Here is a 20,919-nt window from a genome sequence, read left to right on the forward strand (position 1 = left end):
CTCTTCTCCCACCACACACACAAAAAAATCTGTTTTCACATTTGTTAAAAAATTTATTTGAATAAAATCGGAGGCTAATTTCTTACCACTTCCTCCTTAAAAAAGTCTTGAGGTAAAACTGGCCAGCTTGAATCAAGAGTCCTACTTTGGCAAGAAAGACAGAGTGATATGTTTGGGCCAGATACCTACCCACTTTTAGGGATAACAATCTTGGGCCTCATATGGCTCTTTTCTATATACAGTCCTTTAAAAACATAAGAACTCTTTTTAAATCAAAAGCTGTACAGAAACAGGCTGTAGGCCGGATGTAGTCCATAGGCCTTGGTCTGCCAATCTTTGATCAGTACCCTCACTTATTTTCTCCTGTCCTTAAAATTTGCAGAGAAAAATCAGTGTGTCATTTCATCTACCCTTACTTACTCTTTTGTTTTGTTGGGAAAAAAGTAAAGACTAACACATCAACTGATTTTGTACCTTGGAGCTTGAGGAGGAACAGTCCATTGGATGGCTCTTCTTCAAACCATGCCAAATATAGATAGGAATTTCATCAGCCCTGTAGCAAATACTGGATAACAGCAAATGGCTGGCATGTGCTCCTTTTTACAGGGGTTCAGAAGAAGAAAGATGACCTTGTTAACTGGTAGATACCCAACTTACACAGATACTGTTTATTAATACTGATAAGTTGACCTTTTATTTAGGCATGTCTCCTACATAACTACTTGCAATGATTAAAATCAGAACATTTAACAGTACTACAGTAGTATAATCCTGTAGTAGTCGGTATTCAAATTTTGTCAGTTGCCTTATGAATGTTCTTTATGGCTGTTACTTTTATTTCCTAGCCCAGGATCCTAGTAAGGATCATACATTATATTTAGTTGTTATATCTCTTTAGTCTCCTTTAATTTGAAAGAGTTTCTCAGTGTGTGTGTGTGAATGTGTGTTTCTTGACCTTGACATTTTTTAAAAGTACAGGCCAATTATACTGTAGACTGGTACCCTGTTAGGATTCCTTAATAGTTCCTAGGAAGGAAGGAGTTTGTGGCCAGGAGTACCACAGAACTGATGCTGCATTCTCAATGTGTCATTATCAGGAAATGCATAATGGTGATTCATTCCAATATTGGTAATGTTAATTTTCATCACCTTATTAAGGTGGTATCCACCAGACTGGGCCACTATTACAGCTGTCTCTCTGTAATTAGTAAATAACATGTAAGGAGACACTTTGAGATTATGAAATATCCTGTTCCTTATCAGATTTTCACCTACTAATATTAGCATCCTTTGATGATTTTCTTTTCTTTTTTTTTTTTAAGATTTTATTTATTTATTTGACAGAGAGAGATCACATAGGCAGAGAGAGAGAGAGAGGTAAGGAGGCTCCCTGCTGAGCAGAGAGCCTGACGTGGGACTTGATCCCAGGACCCTGAGATCATGACCTGAGCTGAAGGCAGAGGCCTCAACCCACTGAGCCACCCACTGAGCGCCCCTCCTTTGATGATTTTCTGATTGTACCATTCCTTCAGTCTATCCATTCACGTGGATTATATTTTTATATATGTTTATTTTATATATAAAAATATTTATTTTAAGCCATCTCCTTGCTAATGCCTCCAGTTCCACTCTTAACATTTCTGTTTTCCTTTTAGACTTGCCCCTTCCCTAATTTTGTAATTCTCTTCTGGCAGTGAGAAATCTGATTCTCAGTATTTTTTGTTGTGTATGTGTTTTGCAGATACTTTCTCCTAATATAAGGCTTTGCTATTTAGTTTCTTAATGGGTTGTTTTGATGAGTAGAAGTTTTTAATTTTGATGGAATCAAATCTAACTAATTTTATGGTTATGGTTTTCTGTGTCCTAAGTAGTTATTGCCTACCCCTCAGTCATATATATTCTTCTGTTTTCTTCTTTAAAATGTCATCATTTTAGATTCTATGTCTCAGTTTAATTTTATATCTCAAACCAATTCTTGGATATGATTTAAATGTTGAAGTACTTTTTTCCCCTTACGGATGTTCCTGCTTTCTGTGTTATTTTCCATTCATCATGCTATACTCTTTTTTTTTTAAAGATTTTATTTATTTATTTGAGAGAGAATGAGTGAGAGAGAACATGAGAGAGGAGAAGGTCAGAGGGAGAAGCAGACTCCCCAAGGAGCTGGGAGCCCGATGCGGGACTCAATCCTGGAAGTCCAGGATCATGACCTGAGCCAAAGGCAGCTGCTCAACCAACTGAACCACCCAGGCGCCCCCATCATGCTATACTCTTAACTGCTGTAGCTTTTGAGCCAGATAGTGTAAGTCCTTCACCATTGTTCCTATTTAATATTATTCTGTTACTCTAGGTCCTTTACATTCCCATACACCTTTTGGAATGAGATTGTCCGTTTTCCTTAAACAGGCCTACTGGGATTTTGATTGGGATATTATTAAATATGTTAAGAAGAATTGGCATCTTAATTGGGACCTTATATGATGTCATAAAATACTGAGTCTTCCAACCTGTGAAGATGGGTTTGACTCTTTTATTTATTTATTTGTTTATTGGGGGGGGCCTTTTTCTCTCAGCAATGCTTTTATAAATTTCATTGTGGGGATCTTGCAAGTCTTTTGCTAAAATTTATTGCTAAATATTTTAGGGGGGTTTATATTACTGTGAGTGAAGTTATTTTTCTAAATTTTATTTTCCGGGCCACCTGAGTGCCTCAGTTGGTCCTTGATTTCGGCTCAAGTCATGATCTCAGGGTCATGAGACTGATCCCTGAGTTGGGCTCCATGCTAGGTGTGGAGCCTGCCTGACATTATCTCTCTTCCCATACCCCTCCACCTGCTTTTACATGCACACACACACTCTCTAAAATATATATATATTATATACTCTCTAAAATATATAAAAAATATATATTTATTTATTTATTTTATTTTCCAAGTTTATTAGAAATACAGTTGATTTTTATCTCATGACCTTGTATCCTGAGACTGTGATAAATTCACTGACTAATTCTAGTAGTTGTTTGTAGATTGTTTAATGTTTTCTACATATCCAGTCATATTGTCTGTGAGTAGAAATACAGTTTATATCCTTCCAAATTTTAGGCCTTTTAATTTCTTTTTCTTGCTTTATTGCACTAGCTAGGACTTCCAGTACAATGTTCAATAAAAGGACAGGGGCACGTATCCTTGCTTTGTTCCCAGTCTTGGCAGAAAGTAATTTACTGTTTCACCTTTAGGAATGATGTTAGTTTTAGGTTTTTCATAATGCTCTTTATCAGGTTGAGGAAGTTTGCTTTTATTCCTAGTTTCCTGACAGTTTTTATCATGATTGGATCTAAGTTCTATTAAATATTATTTCTACTAAAGTAAAGCTGGTCATATGTTGTCATATGTAAATTATTGTTATAATAGTGAATTATAATAGAACCAGCCATTTTTCGTTATTCTGTTGCAAAAATTCTTGAAAGTAAACTTGTTAATATTTGTCAAAGATATTTGTGTCTGTGTTATTCATCATAGTGGTCTCTAAATTTTTTTGCTTATAACATCCTTGTGTGGTTTTGGCATCAGGATTATGTGATGTCATAAAATGTTTTAGGAAATGTTCTATTTTTCTGAAATTTTTTATAAGATTTTATTTCTTTATTTGGTAGCATTCATCATTGAAGTCATCTGGGTGGGCCTGGAGTTTTCTTCTTAAGAAGATTTTAATTAGAGATTCATATTTTTGAACAGATGTAGATCTTCTCAGTATAATTTTGAATTTTTCTTTTTTGGTGATGTTGACATGTTCTTACATGCTTAACAGTCATTCATATTTCTTTGAACTTTCTTCTCTTTTATCTTCTTCTACTGCTTTGTTGGTCTTTTTCTTAATTTGTAGGACTTCTCAATGGTTAGGGAATAGCTTTGGATGATAAATATTCTTATTTTTCTCATTTCTTTCTGTTTTTGTAAATTATTTTGCTTTATGGTAGTCTTTGTTGTGTAGATTTTTTTTTTTTTAAGGTACTTGAATTTATCAATCTTTTCCTATATGGCTTTTCCATTTATCTAAGGATGACAATTCTCCATCACAGAAACTTCCCCATATTTTCCTTCAATTAATGTATACTTTCATTTTTAACATGTAAATATACAGTTCATCTGGAGTTTATTTTGGTTTAATTATGTGAAGTACAGATCCACACATACACATACCCACATTTTTTTAAAAAAGGCTAACCAGTTATCTTAATGCCATTAAAAAAAAATACCTCTTTTGCCTACTGCTAATTTATTCCACTTTATCATTTACTAATTTCTTGTTTGAGTTTGGGTCTGTCTCTGAATTTTTGGTGCTATTCCACTGATTTGTTTTTTTCATCCAATAGTATCACATTTGTTTTGATTGTCTTAGCTTCTGAATATGTTTTAATTATCTGAGTAAAAGTTCATAATTCTGTCCATCCATCCCTTCATTCAGCCTCTACCGTTTCCCTTTCTCCGATACTTAGCAACCTTGTTAATTGTTAGAAATATTTTTCAAATACCTTATTTGGGTATACTTTTTCCCCTCCCTTTCTGTAGTGGGGAGGCTCAAGTGATAGCTGAAAGTCCTAGATAGGTGACCAGGGCCTCAAAAAGCCTTTAGGGCATGTGTATGTGAACAAGAAAAAAAAATTGCCTCTTCTAAGCAGATAAATTAGGGAAAAGGTACCTTTTCTGAAAGATGCATCCTTGTACCCAGTTACACAGTTGCTAGGGCTGGCTTTTGTCCCTATTCGTACCTTTGGGAAGCGCTCAAAATGAACCACTTTACAATCATAACAATCTCAAATTATACTGCATCATATTAATAATGTAGTCAGTGAAAGAATTACCAGGAAAGCCAGATGCATACTCCTTCCCTTGCCTCCTCCTCCCCATCTGAGCTGTTAGCCCCAGAGCTGGCTAATTACATCATTCAATAATGTGCTTCCTTAAGTGGGAGTATAAGTGGCTGGTCACACTAAATAACTCCCTGCCTTTAGGAATGCCCAGATTGGGATGAGAGTAAATAAACCTCTTGAAAGTCCAGTTGGCCACCCATCAATTGGACTGACACTGTGGGTCATCATGGTGAAGGTCAAATAATAATAATTACTTGTGTCTCTCCAAAAGTACATCATCATCTCGTTATTATCCTCTTGAAAAAGCCTGCAAAACTGAAAGGGCAGATACTGTTCTTGCACTTATTTTGTCGGTGAAGGAAGTTGGCCAGAGGAGAAACTTTTCCAAAGTTGAAAGAACTAGGCTAGTGAGTGACAGCTCACTTGATCTTAGATCTTTTGAAACTTGAGTTTCTTCCTCTAAGCCTGAAAGCACACTTCCCACATCATACCATTTCATAAAAACATTATTTGTTAACTCCACAAACATTTAGGCAGATTAAATGTATATCATCATTAAATTGTGGTGATGTATTTTATCCTTCTGAAAGTACACTCATATTTCTGGTGTGTTCATATCACTTTCCCTAGTGTTCCAAATACTTCCTATTCAGAGATACTCAATGGTACAAAGAGAATAATAATACCTTTTTAAGGAAAAGGCAAAAGTTGCCTAATACTTGTTTTGATTTGTTAGTTGAGGTCTGTAAGCTTCTGGGCTTTTTAGAAGATTGAAAGAGAAGGATGTTTTGTTTTGTTTTGAAAAGGATTTTGAGAATAAGGTTACATTGTGGTTAGAGTCCTATGATAAATTAAATTTGTCCTGTTTATAATTCTGTAATTTTACCATACTTCGAGGAGTTGGCTTTTCAGGTTTTTTTTGTTGTTGTTGTTGTTTAATTTTTGTTATTTCTAATGTGTTCTTTGTCTGCCATAGAAGCAGAGTTTACTCTCACGTCTCTGGATACAATATAGATTTGAAACCAAGTAGGAAAACTGTTGAAGCTGCTTTTGAAGTTGGGAGTCACTGCAAAAGTAGTTTTTAATGCCTCTAGATCTCTCTCTCTCTCACCCTTTCTCCATTTCTAAATACTACCTTTCTTTTTAGATAATAATCGTTTGGCCTCTACTGTGAAATCATTTTGGCCAACTATTTTATAGTGATTGACGTAGTTCACCTGGATATTTACTTGGAAAGCAGTATCTGAATGCACATTGTTTTTAAAAATCTTGATATCTTATTACTGCAACATAGTACAGATTCTTTTTAATTTGTTTTGATATCTGCATATTTGGCAGCAGTAAATTTGATTTTGACTGCAGGCACTTTGGACTTCAAACAAAATGCATTTCTGGAGAACTGGCAATCCAAGGTTTGTTTTTTTTTTTTGAAGATAATCATTATATCTTATTTGACTTTATATTCCCAGCACTTATCTGTGCCTGGAATATTGCTGACCCTTAATAAATATTTGTTGAATGAGTGATGGAACAAAGTCTATAGCAAATTAGTGCCACTTAAAATCCTGACTGTGTACACGTTGTCTTCTTTTGCTTATACATTATTTGAACCCATTTAATAAATGAGTAAGGATATGTTTTTAGGCAGTTTCAAATAGATTTTATTGTTAAATAGAATAGGAAAGTAGTGTGGTTGGTAGTAAGCCTTAGACTGGGAGCGGAAGTTCCCTGTGGTTCTCCAAAAATAATGATAGTCTGATCGTGGTCAGGTCACTTAGCCTTGGTGACCTCATTTTTCTCATCTTTAAAATAAAGATAGAAAGTTATATAGAAATCACTTAGCTCATACATCTAGAAATGTTCTGGAAAGGTTAAAAGCATTGTAAAGGTACAAAGGGGAAATGCTTTCTTGATGGCTTTCCCTAGAGCTCTGAGCCACAGTTTGGGAAGGTTTGGGGTCCCTTTTGCTATAAAATTCAGCGTGTTTTTTGCTATGGAGAAAGTTTCATGAACCTAGTGGTAACATATAGCACATTTCTGGTTCCTTCTGTATGGCTGCCTCTTCTGTAGTTCAAGAACATTTCCTTGCTATTCATTTCTGTGCCTATAACTATGAACTGAGTCAACAGCAGATATATAGAACATGAAAGAGCACATGGTACCACTTTGGGGACCTTCACCTCCATTTAAATCCAGGGCTTGGGAAAGGTGCTGTTCAACTCCTTTATTAGGATTAGGATTTGGGGCAATTGTGTGTATACTATATCTACTGGTCCTTGAGGGAAGCTGATAGGGATACCCACGTCCTTGACACATTAAATCAGGTCAGACAAGAAAGGTGTGGGTCTTAGAAATAGGAGAAAGTAATATATATATATCTGATTTACCTGATCCAATGTCTTTTCAATTCTCTGACAATAAAAGAGCTGCCATATAGGTAATTATATGTGCTCCCTCAAATTCTCACTCCTTTCTTTTGTTCTTCATGATTTACTTGTAATAACCTAACATCTTTTGTTTATTTTTTAATGCACTCCAGCAAGGCCTGTTGTTTCTCCGTCTACATTCTTGTGTCTTCCCCTTCTGTGTCCTATAAAATATTATCCTGCATCAAGCTGTAACCTGTTCTCTATTCTATTTTTTTGTTTCTGGTGTCCATATTCAAATTTTATTTATAATAATCTTCAAAGTAGAAGAAATACCATTAATGGATTTCAAATCAGAATCTTGGTTTCATTTCAAAATTCTAATCAGTGGTTTAAAATAAGGTATTTGACCTTAAAGTTAAATTCATTAATGTATAGATCTACAGTGAAGTCATATTCTTGGTTTTCCTAACAACCAAGTTCCTTTTTAAATTAAGACACTAGATGTTGCTTGTATTTTACAAGTTAATATGTATGGCTTCTTGGATTAACAATTCCCTATGGTAGAATAAAAGTGTGGCTGTTATCATCCACTTATTTTATAACTCTATGAGACATCTGTCCAAATAAGCTTTCTTTATTGAGGTGATAAAGCTGCATGACTCATGTGTTCTGACTTTCATCGCAGGTCCACTATCATTTACTAGATTAGACATTAGAGGAGGAATAAAATTGTTTTCCAGCCTTTTCACCCCTTATGGTTCAGTACTATTCTTGATGCCACATATTTCAGGGATAGACCAGACTGTTTATATAATTTGTTCCAACCTATTTTCCAGGCTGATACCACTAATCCCTAACAAAAACCCTACATTATGGAATTATTGTTCCTGGCTCATTCAGTTTGTTTAACAAGTATTAATTGTATTTCCTCTGTAAACAGGGCCCTGCTCTTACCCTGGGAATTCATTCCTTTCCCTTTAAAAATCTGCCAAATATTAAGTGTCCAGACTCCATGATCCCATTTCAGATCACTTTAGCCAGTGATAATCCTCTGACTTGCACTCTAGTAGCACTGAGTTTGTATTGCTCAGGTTATGTTACGTTGGTCACATGTGCCCTAGCTTTGTGATAATATCAAATTGTGAGATATCTGCATTTTGAGTAAACCTTGTCTAATAAAATGATAATTAGCAAAGAGCATTAAAAAGTACCCTACAGGCAATAAGTGTTCAATAATTGCCTGTTAAATAAATAAATGAGTATCTGCAGCTCTTCTGTTGCTGTCTTAAGCATTTTTTTCCCCAGTTCTCCCCATAGAGATACTCTAAATTTCCTGTCTGGACTCTCTTCACAATCTGGTTGCTTTTCCGGCTTTATCCTTATTTCCATCTCTAAGCCTACTAGCTACTTGTCTTGTGCACTGTGTGTTAGTTTCACAGGGCTGCTATAACAAATTGCCACTAACTAGGTAGCTTCAAATGACAAATTTATTCTCTAACAGTTCTGACTGGAGGTCTGAGATGCATGCGTCAGTAGGAGCCATGCTCTCTAGAGATTCTGAGGGAGAATCTCTAGATTCTGTTCCATACATTTCTCTTAGTTTCTAGTATTTTTGTTAATCGTTGGAGTTGGCTTTTAGATATATTACTGCAGTCCATGCTGCTGTGATCACATACCCTTCTGTATTTGTTTGTCTGTCTGACTTTCTGTCTTCTTCTATGGACATCAGTTGTATTAGACTAGGACTCCCCTAATGACCTCATCCTAACTTGATTACAGTTGCATGGGCCCTGTTTCCAAATAAGGTCACATTCACAGGTACTTGAGATTAGGATTTCATTGTATTTGCAGGGGGGAGGTGAGGGGAGAAAACACCATTCAACTCATCACACACTCTGTATCTTTTTTAATATGATATTTACATAACAAAAATTAACCATTTTTTTCCAAAATTAAGTAAAGTGAACAATTCAGTGACATTGAGTATATTCACAATTTTGTGCAATAACCACCTCTATCTAGTTCCAAAACATTTTCATCACTCCGAAAGGAAACCCTATATCCGTGAAACAATTGTTCTATATCCGTGAAACAGTTGTTCTTCATGACCCTCTCTCTCCAACCCTGTGCAACTGTACTCTACTTCTCATGTCCGTGGATTTATCTTTTCTCCCTATTTCATATAAATAGATTCATACAGTATGTGACCTTTTGTAATTGACTTCTTTCACTTAGAATAATGTTTTCACATTTCATCCATATTATAGCATTTATCAATACTTTAGTCCTTTTTTTGTAGCTAAACAATATTCCTTTGTAAGAATATGCTACAGTTGTTTGTCCATTCATCTGTTGGTGGAGGTTATGTTTCCACCTTTTGGCTACTGTGAATAGTGTCATTATAAATATGTGTGTACCTTTATTTGAGTATCTGTTTTCAGTTCTTTTGGGTATGTACCTAGAATTGCTGGATCATGTGGTAATTGTTTAGCTTTTTTTAAAGATTCATTGATTTGAGAGAGAACACATGAGTGAGCAGGAAGAGGGGCGAGGGAGGGGGAGAGAATCCTTAAGCAGACTCCCCGTCAAGTGCGGAGCCTGCCCCAGGGCTCAATCTCAGGACCCTGAGATCATGACCAGAGCTGAAATCAAGAGATGGATGCTCAACTGAGCCACCCAGGCTTCTCTCTGTTTGCTTTTGGAGGAACTGCCAAACTCTGCCAAATTTTCCACAGTGGATAAACCTTTTTCCTTTCCTACCAACAATGTGCAGGGTTCCATTTTTTCCACATCCTCACCAGCTTTCCATTTTTCTATAATTGTTCTTCTAGTAGGTATGAGTGTTATCTCATTGTGATTTTGATTTGCATTTCCTTAATGACTAATGATGTTAAGCATCTTTTCATGTGTTTGTTGGTCATTTGTATATCTTCTTTAGAGAAATGTTTATTGAACTGCTCTTCACTTTTTTAGCTAGGTTCTTTGTTGTTGAATTGTAAGAGTTCTTTATATATTCTTAGTACTAAAACCTTACCAATATATGATTTGTAAATATTTTCTCCCACTCTGAAAGTTGTCTTTTTGCCGTTCTGGTAATGCCCTTTAATGCACAGAAGTTTGATTTTGATGATTTCCAATCATCTGGGTTTTTTCTTTTGTTATTCATACTTTTAATTCTGTGTAAGAATCCTTTGCTGAATCCAGTGTCATGAAGATTTACCCCATGTTTTCTTCTAAGAGTTTAATGGGTTTTGGTTTTATATTTAGATCACTGATCCATTTTGAGTCTATGTTCCTGTTATGCACAAACTAGATACTGTCACAAATACTGATGAGTGCCTACCCTCAAAGATCTTAAAGGTCTAATGTTCTTTAGTTTACTGTGTTACTGATAGAGAAAAGCCCTAGGAGATATCAAGGAGAAATGCCTTTTTTTTTTAAGAGGTGTTACAAACCAGAGTGCCTTTTATACAAAACCATGAAACTTGGTACCTTGTAGCCAAAGGGCAGAAACCTAACTTTGGGTTTTTTACAGGGGTGGGCTATGCGGTGAACCCAGTCATGAAAATGATTGAACCAAATAGAGGTTTCAGTCAGTACTTACAGATTTTGTTAGTCTCAGGTCTCCAGAGATAGGGGATACACACACACACACACACACAGATGTTTTCAAGGTTCATCCATATTATAGTGTGTGTATGTATGCGTATGTGTGTATCTCCTGTTGGTTCTGTTTAATAAAATGCCCTATTACATTATTTATATCCTATCATAAATATATGTGTATATTAAGAGAGGGTGAGAGATTGAGAGATTGTTTTATTGTATGAAGTTGGCTCATGTGATTATGGAGGCTGGGAAGTGACAACCTTGCTGGCAGGGTTGGGCCAGCAAGCTGAAAACCCAAGAGAGCCAGTGGTTTAGTTCCAGTCTGAGTTCAAAGGTGAGAGAAAACTGATGTTCCAGCTCAAAGACAGTTAGGCAAGCAGTGAATCTTCTCTCACTCAGCCTTTTTTGTTCTAGTCAGGATTTTAACAAATTGGGTAAGACCCACCCACACTGAGAAGGGCAATCTGTTTTTTTTTCAGTCTGCTGATTCAAATGTTAATCTCATCCAGGAACACCTGCACAGACACACCAAAATAAGGTTAACCAAATATCTGAATACCCTGTGGCCCAATCAAGTTGATGTAAAATTCACTGTCACACAAGTTATGAGAAGCGGGCGTGAAAGCCTGCCACTTTGTTCCTGGGAGAATTCCTGTGAAGTATACATTCTCTCTCCCATTAGTGGGTTGGAGCTCTCTTCTCCTTTTCTTCTATTTGCTTTCATTACCCTTGTTACCTATGGAGAATTTGTTCATTAATGTTGACTAGAGTGTAGATTTCTTAGAACTCTTGATTTTCTTCTAATGGAGTATGCAGCAGCAGCGCAGCGGTGGCTTTGTCGTATTTGTCTTTCGTGTCTCTAGCATTCATCTGAGCCTAGTATCTAGTTAGTATTTACTGTTTGCTGCATTGTTATTACTGAGCTTTGTAATGCTTTTTCTGAGTTTGTGTATGGGTGTGGGTTTTTTGTTTTTTGGGCTTTTGTTTTTGTTTTTGTTTTTCCAGTGGGGAGAGGGAATAGTATTCTACAAGGTAATAGGTCCCATGAAAATGACACTATTACTAGTAGAAGTGATAATAGCCCTCAGTGCTGACACATGATCGTATGTTACTGATTGAGTTGCCGTAAAACCTTTAAAGTGGAACTTTTATTTTCCTCATTTTGTAGATAAGGACATCAAGAATCAGAAAAAATTAAGTGACTTGCCTGAAATCCTATACAGCTGGTAGGTAGGAAGTAGCTGGCAGTGGAGTCAAAGCTTGGCCAAAGAGTTAAAGCCCAATTTTTTTTAACCATTATGCCATACCATTTTTCCCAAATAGAACTTAGTGAGTATAGTGTGCATGGGTGTATGTGTTTGAACTTGCTGAATGGAAGGATTTCAGGAGCAGAGGAGAGTGGTATTTTATAGGTATGGCAGATAACTTATATTTGTACTTATTACTCTTTGATCATGGGTGCATTTCAGCTATTGTGACATGGCCTTAGACTCCTCAATACAGCAATACACTGACCACTGCCAACAGACTGGAATTGGCCTACAGATGAAATCTATGTTACATTTATCTTAAGGCCATGATGGAGTGCCGGGAATGGGCAATAGACAAGAAAGAAATTGTGGATAATTATGACCAATCCTTGTTTTGCTTCATGATAGGGATATTGGCAGTTATCTTATAATACTCATAAATACTGCATGAGTATCAGAGCTATTGCTGCTGAAAAGTGAGGGGTGTTTTGTTTTTGTTTTTGTTTTTCAGTTTTTCTACTGTTACTATTCTCTCATAATCTGGTACAAAAGTGCAGTACAGCATCCAGAATGCCCTGAGTTTTTTACGTTTGTTTTCTTTTTCCCATGAGTGATTAGTATCTGAAGATACATATTTTAAATTATAGTTTCCTGATCACATTTTAATCACACCAGTGTAGCAGTCTTTAGAAGCATGGGGAAGGTGCCACTTAAATGTAAATGATTTAGTTAATTATTGTAGAAAGTACTCTGAAACTTGGTGTTTTGTTGCCCTGGAAACACCTGCTCAGTATTTCATGTATATTTTAAACCATCTAATTACTTGTAATAACATTTTGACTACTTGACTGCTTCATTGTTAAATGAAGATTCTTTTATATCAGATACATATTTTATGATGTAGTGATTTTACACATTCTCTCAATGGCCAGCCATTTTATCTCTGTACTGTTTTTAGCACAAGAAGATAAATAGATTTTGCTTTACGTTTGTAGGATAAAGAGCAGGAGATTCCCTCTTCCCTTTCTGATTATATTGTGGTAAACTGTTCTCTCTATGATATGTTTTGTAAGTGGAGCCTTGTTTCACTCAGAACACAGTCAAAAACGTATGTTATCTTAAAATTAGGAATTAGTAGATAGAAAGGAGAAAGAAAACAAAGTAATGCAGTCATCAATGCCTGGAAGACTGGACGTATAACTTATGAAATATGTAATGGGAAGATACTCATTACGCTTTCCTGTTTCCTCACACCAGAATAGATTCCAAGTGATTAAAGATTTAAATTTAAAAACTGAAACCTTCTAAAAAAAAACAAAAACTGAAACCTTCTAAAAAAAACCAAAAATTTTTTATGTAAAAATAAAATATATAAATGCTTTTGTAATCTTGACACATAGAGACCTTTCTGGACTTGACATAAATGTCAATAATCATACAGTAAAAGACAACAGATTTGTCCATAAGAACATCTATAAAGTAAAATACAAAGTTTCTTAATCTAAGTAATATGATGCAAAAAAAAATAAGAAAGAGTAATTAAAACATTAATTCTTGGGGACATCTGGCTGGCTCAGTGGGTTAAAGCCTCTGCCTTCAGCTCAGGTCATGATCTCAGGGTCCTGGGATCAAGCCCCGCATCAGGCTCTCTGTGCGGCAGGGAGCCTGCTTCCCCCTCTCTCTCTCTGCCTGCCTCTCTGCCTATCTGTGATCTGTGTCTATCAAATAAATAAATAAAATCTTAAAAAACAAAACAAAAAAACTTTCTTTATTAATAAACTTAATAATTCTAAACTATAAGTAATAGAAAGATACATATACAATAGGAAAGAAGTACAAAGGCAGTTCTAGAAACAAGGAAGGCAAATACCCAGTAAGCATATATGAAGAGAGGTTCAGCCTTAGCGTTGTCAAATATGCAAATAGCATAATGAAGTACTTTTTGCCTCTCGTATTGAAGATAGTTAAAAGTTGACCAATATTCATTCTCATGGCAATGGACATTCTCAACAAACTCTGGGAGTAACTTAAATTGGTACTTTAGGGAAAGAATTTAATGTAAGGAAAAATCTATACATGGGTCAAGAAAATTAGCTATAGTTTTGTTTTTAGTAGTGAAAGATGCCCAATATTAGGAGATTAGTTAGATGACTAGAGGATTGATTAAATAGTGGAAAACTGGCTCTTGGTTGTGAGGATTCAGGTGATTTTTACTTCTCTGTACTTATATACTGACTGAATTTACAAGAAAATCACTACATTTATATCAGAAAAGATAGTTTCTTGCCATTTAAAAAAAGGAAAAGGCTTTCAAATGCGGTCTTTTTTTTTTTTTTTTTTTTTTTTTCAGAAGCCACTGGAAGAATTAGACTTTTAAACTGGGTAGAACAGAGCTAAGAGATTAAGGAGGTCTCGTAGTAGAATTCAGGTGGTGCATTTTGGGTAATTTAAGTAATCTTAGATCATTGAAGGTTAAAAAAACAAGGTTTAAATGTAGTTGAGAGAGGGCAATAAAGTAGATAGGCTTAGTTCTGAATTTGTTGTCTATGAAGAGCCTGTGTGAGATCCAAATGGAGATGTCCGAGAAGCAATTGACTATATGGGTCTGCAGCTGTGGGCCGTATTTGGGCTGGAGATACAGATTCAATGGTTTTCTGCATCTAGGTAAGCTATTTTATTACCTACATTTCTATTCAAAGTCTTTCTAGTCATTGAAATCATAAAAACAAAATGGCTCATATTCAGCCTTGATCCTAGAAAGCAGAAAATGTGTGTCCCCCTTTACTTGGTAAGCTTCTAAAAACAAAAATCAACATAGTAGGCTCCTTTATATCACAGTACACATCAGTACATTTTGAAGCAGCAGGTCCATTCACTTAGATTCATGAGTTTTCCCACCAGCTTCTCTGGTCAGGTGTCTTTGATGCCATCCATCTCTGTTTGTCTTAGACTCTTGATCTCTGAAGATATTCTGGTGGCACTAACTTTTAGTCACTCTCCAAGTCTTTGAACTCCTTGTAGACCAAATCCTTGGGTGAATAAGCAGTGCATTCTGCTACTCTGCATAATCACAAATTCCGTCTCAACTGAGACAGCCACTTAAAATCTCTTCTCTTTACCACCACCACTTGAAACCACATTAAGTAAATATTAACAAAAGTGAAATACTACTGCATTTGGAGTGTCATAAAAGTGTGATTCTAACTTTCTTCCCACCACAGCCTAGAATATGAAATGTTGGTGTTATGAACCAGACTAACCATTAAACCAATGCACATACCTCTCCATGGGAGCAGTAGAACTACCACCAGGCTAGAGTCCATTTATTCAGGCTTGTGGGTAAATGTAGTGGGCTTGGTGGTCAGTTTTACTCTATCATCCCAGAGTGAAAGAAGAGAAAGACTTATTAACGGGGAAGTGGGGCAGTTGGGGGAGCCTGTAGTCCTTTTTATGTGGGGAGAAAAAATAATAGAAGTATTTATAGTCTTCCAAAGGCAGGGTTATATTATAGACTCATAATCTATTTGAGCCGTTCAAAATAATGTAATATACAGAGCTGGAAAGCTTAAGAGAGAAGGAATAAAAGATTTTCCCAGAGTTACAAAGCTATTTGTAATAGGGTACAGCTATATAAAAATTCCACCAAATTATAAATAGCATTTGGTTGGGGAGGTAGGGAATCAAAGCCCAAGTTTCATGTACATGGGATACCTTATGGTGGTTGAGTTTCCTTCCTGTCAGTGGTATGTAAATGACATATAGTTGTACATCTGTTTTACTATCTCATATACTTATCTTTATATTTCTTTAGGAAATCATCTTAAGGACTGCCTTTAAATCCAGAGGTTACCAAGAATGGCATGTCTGGTTGTTCTATACAGGATATACCACAGCATCTTGTAAGAATAGTGTTACCTTCTGATGATCAATGGATGAATGCATTGAACTTAAAGGAATCTCTTAATGTTTTCTTCTTATTCTTGAGCTCTGATAACAGAGCATGAGTTAGCATAGAGGTGTGAGTACAAGATTGGTGGGCATTTTATGAGAAAATGCGCATTGTTGTAGACTCATTAAGATTCACTAGGGCAAATGCCTAAAATCAGAGCACATGGAATAATTCCCCTGTCTCAGTGAGGCTTCTTTCTGAACCACTTTCACTCTCCCTCACCGGTACATCTCTGCAGTCACGCCCACTGCAATGCTAAAATGCCTTGAATAGCTGGGAGAAAAGTGAGAGGGCAATACATGAAGTTTCAGTTAATATAATTTACATAAAGAAACTGTCAAAGAGCTCTTGCCAGGTTTGCCTTATCATTGCAAGCCCACTTTTTAATAATGAAGAAGGTGAAGGGGTTGAATGGATAAGTGGAAGCATCCCTTAACAGCTCTACAGTATTCTCATAATAGGATGTCTTGCCACTAAGTCAGCCTGGTTCCTTTCTCCTCTTAAATTTTATTTTAAGTCTCTATCTACCCTTCCCCTTAAATTTTATTTTACCTATTTATTTATTAATACCTTTAGGTATTTAAGTTTTTGGAATGGATGTAGCTCTGCTTTTTAAATATAAGGTGCATAGTATTCCATTTGATAGCATTTTCTTATCTGTGAGTATATGTATAAACATGATAGGAATGAAACATAGAATTCCATTATGCATGGAAAATATCAGATATACCCAGATATACATATCTGTGATCTCATTAGATGCATATGGTCATTAAAGAGATGTAATAGCAGCTTTGTGCAGTGGCAGTATTGTAGCCAATGAGGTTTATCTGAGGCGCGATTATTGCTAATTGAAAGAGGTGTAATAAAAATGGTGACATTTGATTGTCGTTAGTGAATAATAGTGGAAATTCTGGGGCTGAGGTAGCTTGCTAAACATGTAGATTTTTGCATTCCAGGACCAGGAGAGAAAGGACAGTGACTTTAATTCAGAATGATTCAAACCAAATGATTTTATCTCTAATTTCTGAAAATGACAAGTTTTCTAGCCAAAAACTCCTCCTAGAGGGTTATCTTAATCGGAATAGCACCTTCTGCATCATTGTTGATACCCTGATTGAAGCATTAAGAAGCCCCAGTCTCTTGGTAGAAAGTTAATAGAAATTTTACCTTAAAGTCTACCTGATTAGAGGCATCTGGCTGGCTCCATTGGTAGAGCATGTGACTCTTGATCTCAGGGTCCTGAGTTCAAGCCCCACATTGGGCATAGAGCTTACTTAAAAAAAAATAAATAAAATGTTGTCACAAATAAAATTTTTAAAAAATAAATAAAATCACCCATTATAGTATCAAGCGGTATAGCTCAGTGGTCAAGAGCTCTGGAGTCAGACTGTCTGGGTTTAAATCCTGGCCTTGTTTCATCCTAACTGCCTGACATTGGGGAAGTCATCTAACCCTTTGATGTTGAGGTTCGTTGAGGTTCCTCATCTGTAAAATGGAGATAATAGCATACTTACTTTACATAGGGCTGTTCTGATACATAAATGAAATAATCTTTAGAAAGCGGTAAACACAGTGACTGGAAAAATGTCAGAGTTCAAAAATTGTTGAGCAGTCTTTTGCGACTGAACACCTCGTGTCGGTATTGTCATCTGAGTGCCTTGCGAGAGGAGAGCTCTCGAGGCATGGCCCTGGGCAACAGGAAGGTCCTAGTATTCATTCATTCATACCAGAGACAGATGGGTACTGAGCTAATATATAGGCTTTAGTCCTTTGTCCACGTCTGCAATCCTTATTTCAGATGTATATGTGTTTAGTGAATGCATATCAATAAATGTATTATATTATCAGTGTGAAGGATAAGCTCTTCTTTATAGAGGTACTAAATCTCACATATTTATTTGACTCAGTGATTAAAAATCACTTTTACATTCTTCGCAGCAGGTGCTTCTCTAAAGCAAAGGACAGTTGTAGCCAGAAAGCACAAGATTATTAAGCATATGCAACAGTCCTGACTTTCAAAGACCTGAATTCACTGAAGTATAATTTTTAACTCAACCCTTTGGGTTTTTGTCCCTTGAATTGGTGAAAGTAAAATACACCTAGTGACATGACTTGTGTGTAATGTCACATCCTGTATGGCATTTACAAGGAATGAGAAGTTCTGTTGCATGCACCGGGAAGCAGGTGCTTTCAGGTGCCGCATTGCTGCATTGTGCCAGCATGCCTGTGGGTCTCCAGAGTGTGCAAAAGAGGAGACCTTGGTCCTCATTCTCATGCGGGACCCATATTCACTACAGTCTGGCAGTTTCCTACCTCTGTTAGACGGCAGCTCTTCTCCTCACATGTAAAGTAAGGGGTTCCATGTATAGAATTCCAGGAGTGGGGGAAATGGTGTTAACTTTGTATGAGCCCTAAGGATAATAAGTACAGGTGATCTTTTCTCCCTCTCTTCTGATACATAGAGATCTCCATATCGATATGCCAGGAACCTGGGCTCTGGCATCAGCTGTGCTGCCTTATTTATCAGAAAGTTGACACAGAAGTGCCTTGGTGCTTCAGCCTGAGCTAGATTCTTCCTATTGTACTGGTTTCATAGTTTTGTGAGATCTAGTCCCCTAGCTTCTTGACCCTTCACCTATAGAGAAATCATTTTTTTAAATCATCAGAACAGAGAAAGTTCTAGGAATATGGCCGAAGTTTCATCTTTTAAGACATTGTTGCACTATTACATAATTTTCTACCTTTTTCTGAATTTTCTACCTTCTTAAAAGAGAATTTGCCAAGCTTGATTAAACTTTGTTTCCTTTTTTGAGTAATCGTGAATAATGTTGTTACATGTGGTTATCCTTTTTATCCCCAGAAAAAAAGAGAGAATATTACAATTTAGGGACCATGTCTTAATATTTTTTAACACTTAACTTGCCATCCACATATTAGGGTCTTAATATATGTGCACAGTGTTTTCATTAAAATATTTTAGACTGAACAAATCACGTTATAGCATTATGACTTATTTTGGGCCTTTGTTGAAGGATATTAGAGTTAATGGGGTCATTAAAGGACTGTTCTTTGATCTAACCTTTTGTTTTGTAATTTACTGAAGTGGAAATCCAGAGAGTTAAGTGTCTTCCTCAAAATGTGTTCTTCTTTAAGCAGAGAATGTTACTGCTGAAATACATTTTGAATGTTTGAAGTACATTTTTTTTCCATCATTGCTTTCAGGTGATTGTATAATCCACTAACTAGTTCACAGAGATCAAATGGCTTATGAAAGTCTTCTGATTAAACGTGATGTTGAACATAAGTTCTCAGCTCCATTCCCTTATAAAACATCCACAAACGTGACAATAAAAGGTTAAAAAAAAATCTACAAAATAAAGAGAACAGGAGTCAACAGGAACGAAATTTTGAAAGTTATAAAATACATGGACAGGAGGTAACACACTTAGCAGAAAGAGAAAGCAACCGCTGAAGCTGGCAGGAGAAGAAATTTGGCTGCGAGAGCATCTGTCCTATAGTATAGGACCCTACAAAATCTCATAAAGAAAAAGCAGCAAGGGAAGAGGATTAATGGAAAGTTTTCATAAGGCATAGTGAAACACCCAGATTGTTTCTCTCCAACCCTAGCAGAAGACTGGTGATTTTCTTTCTGGAGAGACTGAACCAGAAGGACTCTGGATTTGGCGACACAAGGATTATTATCCCTCTCAGGGAGGAGCCTGGAGGAGTCATCTCTGGGGAATCTGAACAACTCAAGAGAAGAGATCTGGGGTGGGTCTTGGTGAGGGGTTACCCAGCATATTAACCCTGTCAGGCTACCCTGGCATAAGAACCTGTTGTCATCTCTTCTACATTCCTCTCATGATAGGAACACCCTGCTGTGCCAAGTGTGATTCTCATGTTCAGAGTGACACATTTTTTTGTAAAGCTGGCTGTCTAAATGAAGCTAACTACTGATGCTTAACAGCCACCAGTAGTCTTTTTCAAACACTGTAGTAAAAATAAAAACCACCTGTGTTGGCTTTATTGCAAGCTCTCAGGCTAGATTTTATCCTTTTCAGTTTTTTGTTTCCTACTCTATAAAAACGAAAAAGTATATATAAAGTGCTGAGGATAATGCACATAGCAAATGTTGAGTACCTTTTAATTAGTGATGCTATTATATATTTTGATCTTTCTTATCATTCTTAGTTACATGTACAAACTGATTCAGGAAAAGGAAGCTTCCCTTCAGTATGATTAAAAAAAAAAGAAAGATATTGGGGTACCTGGGTGGCTCAGTCGGTTGAGCACCTGACTCTTGGTTTTGGTTCAGGTCATGATATTGAGTGCCACATTGGGCTCCATGCTTAGGAGGGAGTCTGCTTGAGATTCTCTATCTCCCTCTGCCCCTCCCCCTTTCATGCTTGCTCTCTTTCTCTCAAATAAAAATTTTTTTCAAAATTTAAAAATGAAATTTAAAAAGATCTAAATATTCAAAAACATGCTTCTCAGTAAGTTGTACCCTTTTATAAGTACTCATTGATTCATTCCTAAAAATATAGTTAGTATGAGTATTACTAATAAAGGAGACTGTTCTAGACTTGCATGGGATTATGGGAGATCCTAAAGAAGTCAAATACTGTGGCCACCATAGCAACAGCTATGTCTTTGTCTCACTTTTGAGCCTAGCTTAACACAGGATCCTAAAACACACTTACTGGTTGTATTCACATTTTTTTTTAACTTGAAAAAAACTATTGTATATTTGTTTTCATAGATACTCCATTAACTCAGTGGCACTTTGCTGTCATGTGGCTGCAATCAGCTGCTTTGTCCAGGTTGTGAAAGGGCTGATGGCTCCATCTGGGTTGTAGGCAGGAATGGGAG

General features: G+C 36.3%; 1 protein-coding gene and 1 non-coding gene across 2 annotated transcripts in view; both read left to right on the forward strand.

Moving 5' to 3' along the window:
* The window catches only part of MRPS27 (mitochondrial ribosomal protein S27), an 87,717-nt gene that overhangs the window by 33,795 nt on the left and 33,003 nt on the right, over positions 1-20,919 (forward strand). The gene's annotated exons all lie outside the window — the stretch shown is intronic.
* LOC122897168 lies at positions 16,838-16,979 on the forward strand. The gene has a single exon (XR_006382477.1). It is a non-coding gene; the product is annotated as a U4 spliceosomal RNA (small nuclear RNA).

This window comes from Neovison vison, chromosome 1 (genome assembly GCF_020171115.1).
Source record: "Neovison vison isolate M4711 chromosome 1, ASM_NN_V1, whole genome shotgun sequence".
NCBI lineage: Eukaryota > Metazoa > Chordata > Mammalia > Carnivora > Mustelidae > Neogale > Neogale vison.